Here is a 6,288-nt window from a genome sequence, read left to right on the forward strand (position 1 = left end):
ATAGTATATATCTCATGTTACCGTAGAGGGATCGACCCCGATGTTCGTCGCTTCGTAGGATCAATTCCCTATAATCATAAGTTACCAGTGAGGTGTTTTTGGAAATGGGTTTGCCAACTCCACACTTTGAACATTGGGATTAAGAATGGGGCGTGGTTGATATCTACAAATACAGAAAATAAAACGCTATGTATAACTGTTTCTTGTATACCGGACTGGGATTTCACCGGTACTAGGAGTGTAAGGTGACTCTCGTGCGTAAAGGACGTATAACGAACCACAGTTATCAGTATGTAGTAGATTTGTGCATCTTTTATAATGTTTTACGAAAAATACGGATAGAAATCAAATACCTTGATAGTTTCTCTTGTTCCTTTTATTATATATTTTTCGATTCATTAAAACGTTCTTTTACAAAAAATGCCATTCATGTATTTGCAGATCCTATCATGTGGACTCCGAAAAATCCATTTCTTAAGTAAATAGGTTTTAATGCCGTGCTTTGATGCTACGTGGTCTTTTAAATCGTTAAAATTTTAAGAAAATCTCCTACGAGATAATAAGACATTTTTAAAAAGGATATTTTTCGGTGCCGCAGTTTCTTCACTGAATATGCAAATTAAGCATGTCTCCTGAACTAATGAAAGCCAGTAAAAAAGCACATGTTATGTCTGTTCCGATTTGTCGAAACGTGGGATTCCCCGTGTTTTTAGGTTCATATTTTTATATGTAAAATATTATTTGGTCGCATGCAAACTATTTCTTCTTTTTGTCTTAAGACATTTACAACTGATACAGGAGATTACAGGGTGTTGCTCATTTTTTGTTAGAATTCTGCCTTAACTGATCTGCGAAAATAATGTTTAAATCATATCTAAATACATATATTGTCGAATCGATATAGCGAGGCAGAGAAGCAAAAACACAAAATTACTTGGCCTAGGTCGAAACACGAAAACTTCGTGACCTGTAATAAAATGACACATCAATAAACCTTTATTAAAAACGTCGACAATTTGAGGCCCGTCTGCTAAAATAACATTAAAGCCCACCAGTGTGTTGTGACTAATTACCTGCATAGAAAATCAAGGCTATATTGTAAAGGCACAACTGCAGAAGTGGGCGGTTAAATCCTAACAGTAAATATTATAGCTTTAAGCACGCCTGCACAGGGGGGCAAGAAAAGCATGCATAAGTACCACTGTGTTTTTGAATATACCAAACTAAAGACTTTAATGTAATTGCGCCGTTTATCTTTTTTTTAAGATATTTCTTGTTACATGTATTTTTAAAACATTAATGGGATAATCATGTTGTGAAAATTCTGCCGCTTTAGGTCAAACACGTATATGAAAAAGTGTTATTCCAAGCAGACGATAGCTATATTATAAGGTATTACGTGTATCCAGGGACTTCAAAACAAGGAATTTTCCTTTCAGGACGCATTTTGTAAAGGCTTAGAAACAAGTAAATGACGTAAATGTCACAAGAAATAGAAACACCACTTTTTTCATGTTTACATAAATGACGTAAATATCATAATATCAAAATATCCTGTTTTACAAAACACATTAACCACAAACAGGTAAGGTTTAACGCGTTACCTTACATGATTCAATGTGGTTTTAAGAGGAAATTGTTTTAATCATAAAACATATCAAAACATAATTATTTAGAAACATTCAAGTGACAGTGTACATACATGTATAAATGTGAATATCAGGAACATGAATATAATTTGTTGAATGGTTATAGCAATACTATCCACAATAGTTAGGAATGGAAGCTCCTGCTAGCTCACAAGTAAATCTTGAATCCAAGATCATAACCTAAACTTGATGCCAGTCGTAGCAATTAAGGTTTTATCATATACATTTAATTGGATGTGTTTTCCCTGTTTTGAAACTTCAGTTGTCTCATAGATCCTAACACTTTGAAAGCTGAAACTACAGTGTTGAATGTGCCATTGGTTGAATGCCAAAGCAAAGTGTTTTTGCTTTTCAACAGTTGTACATTTTGGAAGATAGGAGAAGATATATTCAAGTTTGAAGAAGAGAACAACAAAACAGACTATTAGCAGTATGGAAATTAACAAACTATAATGTTTTACCGTATACATAAATTTAATTCTAATTAGATTTTCTTCCAAAAGTGAAGTATTTAAGAAGCAATAAAGAAGAAGGCTAAGATAATGTATATACATATCTATAAACGAGTAAATTTTTGACGTGTACATTTGCTATAAAATGTGATATACAACTGATTATTTGACAGATGTTCATTTTTAGTTTGTTTTATACTTTTGCTTAATTTATAAACATAACAAGAAATAGCTTTTAAAGGGACTAACCAACACATTGTAGAAAAATAATTTCTCTCAAAAATCCATACAAAGTGAGTACTCTCATGTGACTGGTGGTACAAACCTAATGACATAATTTTTTGCAAGATATTCTTATAAATAACCAAAACACATTGTGCAGAATGTACTAAACTGTTGCAACGTTTTTGAATTGATACAGAAAATTTACATTCTTCTTGCATTTTTATCAATATCTTACTTTTATTTTCACACACTTTATTATTTTTCAGTGCCATATATACATTCTATGCAAAACTTAGTGGAAATGAACTTGACAAAAAATTTCACCCAAACTGTGGGCGAGTAGCTTTAAAAAGATGTTTGGCGCACTTGTATTTGGAAATATGTTATGTATAAATCTGTTAACCCTTATCATGCTTGACACGATTGATTCTGCCTTAGCGACCAGTGTAGATCATGATCAGCCTGCACATCCTTGCAGTCTGATCATGACCTGCACTATTGTCATTCAGTCAGTACCTGCTTAGTATGGACCCCTTTTAACAGTTAATGGTACTGTCAAATTGAAAGATGGACAAGTTCATTATAGAAATTAAGCAGGGTAAGGGGTGTTTGCCCGTGAAATGCTTGATTTTGAAGGTCTGTTATTATGAAATGAAAAAGTTATGTGAAAAATTGGAAAATGTAATGTTCGAAGGTCAATGTAAAATGTTTTGGACTTGTGATTTTTGGAACAAAGTGTGTTTTAGACAAACACATCTTTTAATAGTGGACTTATAAGCAAGGTAAAATAATGAAATATGTAATCCATTATAGCGTTGGCCTTGTAAAATAACAAAACCAGAGCATGAAACCAGCTTCTATCATTTTCTGTCTAGCAGTTGACAATCCCTTGAGATAATTATACCTTAATAATTACATTCGTGGTTGACATAAATAAACAAGATGTCGAGTACATTTATTAAGACAGACCATTAATATTAGGTTATTTAACATTGTTCTGTACAATACGGAGATATCCAGCTGAGAAAACCATATTGGAACGGGGTTTTTTTTGTACGCACGTGCGGCCAATACGGTAATATATTGTACGGTCACGTGTTGCAAATAAACGTTCATGATTGGATAAATAAAATAGAAATATAATAAAATGTGATATTTCTAGCATATACAAAACGGTACGATATGACAGTACAAATATACATGTGATGATAACTGTATTATGTGAATACGTGTTTGTCTACTCTATACCCTTGACTATTAAGAAATTTTAACACTACGCCTTTACAATATTAATTTAGATTTTTGGGTCGGTTTTTGGTGATTTCCCAGTGACTTGTGACCCTGTGTGGGCATTTTATCTATTATTAGATCGCTGGGTCATACACAATCATCCTGATTACTTTCAGTCTGATTTCACGCGAACTGCGTCCTTGAATTGTGGCCTGTCTGGAAAAAAATGCAACATGATATACCTATGACGCAAGTTTGTGAATCAAATTACTTAAGTTCTATATCATAGAATGAAGACACAAGCAGTGCCAACAGCATGTCTGTTCAGATCCTCGTGTGTGCTTTAGGTTTAAGGATTCCATTCTGCGGGACGCTCACACGACCATACTTACTAACGGTATCTGTGGGGTGGGGGGGGGGGGGGGGGGATGGAGACGCTGATAAGGTCTTTCAGTATTCCTTCTTTTCTGTTTCTGATTGTTTTCTCAAAATCAGAATTCATTTTTATAAAGTTAGATTTAAAAAAAAATAATTTTACATTTGGTCAGTCGACTCATTCTGTGATCACGGAGACCACTGTAAGGTAGATAAGTCTGATATCATTTTTACCACTGACGAATTTATACAAGTACTGTTTGTTTCTATTCAGGCCCAACATTCACTATCGCTCATACTTTGAGAAATTACCAAACAAACGGAATTAGGCTCAACTGAGCAAAAGCCCGCCCGCTTAGCTCAATAGGGAGAGCGCAGATTTACGGATCGTGGGGTCGTGAGTTCGAGCCATGGGCGAGGCGTATGTTCTCCGTGACGACTTGATAAAAGACACTGTGTCTGCAATCATTCGTCCTCCACCTCTGATTCATATGGAGAAGTTGGCATTAACTTGCGGAGAACAGGTGCGCAGAATCCAGGAACACTGGTTAGGTTAACTGCCCGCCGTTACATAACTGAAATACTGTTGAAAAACGGCGTTAATCCCCGCCCCCTGCCCCCCCCCCCACCCCCCCAGCTCAAAAAAAAATCAATTAAGCAAAAGGATCAGGATTAGATTTTATGATCGTATGGTGTCCAGTCCTTATAATCATTTACTTCACACCAAATCAGCACAGAAGATACATATATAACCATATCAGAGGGTGATTCCTTCCATGAACTGGCCAAATCTGAATCATTATTCTCAGAGCTATGTTACCGAAACAGTTTACATTTTGTTGTGGACATCGTTCATTTTTAATGAATGTCGTAAAATCTGTGAAAAGATTCTTTTGAAGCTTAGAACGTAACTAAGCAACACAGTATCAGACTCATTTTGATGAAGTCTGTTAGTGAGATGTGATGAAATGCGCAAAACCCCTCACGCCATCTAGCCCCGGCTTAGTCAGAATTCTGTTACAGTAAAGTTGAATGCTCTTCATGATTCCAAAGGACCAGAAAATATAAAACCACTGAGCCTAACCACGGGGAAACATATTACAGCAGTCACAGGACACATACAGACTGCTGTTATGATACGTAATAAAGTATGTGAAAAGATCCTTTGGAAACCTATATAGAACGCAACCAAGCAACATAATAGCTAACTCGGTTTGACTGAGTTTGTTCGTGAGTGATAATATATACAGTCAAACCTGTCTATAAAGACCACACTTGGGAGAGCCAAAATTTGGTCTTAATTACACTATAAATGTTAAAATGGGAAACAAAACGTGTGGTCTTTAGAGCCAGGTGGTCTCTGTTCAGAGGTGGTCTTAAACACAAGTTTGACTGTACTTATATAATATCAATATAACCCTTATCATGCTGGACACTAATCATTCTGCCTTTGTGAATAGTGTAGATCATGATCAGACTGCACATCTGTGATCATGATCTTCACTGTTCGCCATTCAGTCAGTATCTTTTTGGTTAGCACCCCTATTAATAGTTAATGGTACTGTGCAAATGGAAAACTTCATTTTAGAAATTTAGCAGGGTAAGGGATAAAGATAAAAGTACGGTTCTTTTTTGACCCACCATATTCCAATATGACTGTCATCATAGTTGTTGCCTTTGAATTGTTTTAAAACACGTGACTGTAGAAATCGTCACCTTTATTTTCTCAGCTTGTTCTAAATGTATAACTTCAACTCCTGTATGTTCGTATGTGCCAAGTGCATATTGCTTGTACATTGTTGAAGACTGTTATAAATGTTCTCTGCAATGTTTATAGATACCATTATATCCAACTTTAGTTTAGATTTGTAACCAATTAGCATAGAAAGTATTAGTTATCAAATTGGCCACTTTCTTGTACTTGAAATGGCTCTAAACTCAAGATGATCGCTTAAGTTATAATATATGTACGCTGTTTAATAAAGACAAACAAGGATTTATTTTTGGATGCTTGTTTATTTGTTTTCAGTAAGACAGTAAATGAATAGAACAGTGCAACTGATCCAGCAGACGACTTTTCAACAGTAAGTGTTATGTATGGGTTCTGCCCTTCGATTAAACATATTTGTTTACAGAATATATCAAATAAAACATACGAAGAAAAATTAATATCTCAAATATTCTAAAGGTAATTCCATTTTCACCACAATGATTCCATATGAGAAAAGGCACAAATCATTCAAAAACATAAAATGCAACTTAAAAGTAAATATATTAACACTATTTGAACACAAATTTTAACCAAACGTAACTAACTAACTCTCTCTCTCTCTCTCTCTCCAGTTAAATAATCTCAA

This window comes from Mercenaria mercenaria, chromosome 12 (assembly GCF_021730395.1).
Source record: "Mercenaria mercenaria strain notata chromosome 12, MADL_Memer_1, whole genome shotgun sequence".
Taxonomy (NCBI): Eukaryota; Metazoa; Mollusca; class Bivalvia; order Venerida; family Veneridae; genus Mercenaria; species Mercenaria mercenaria.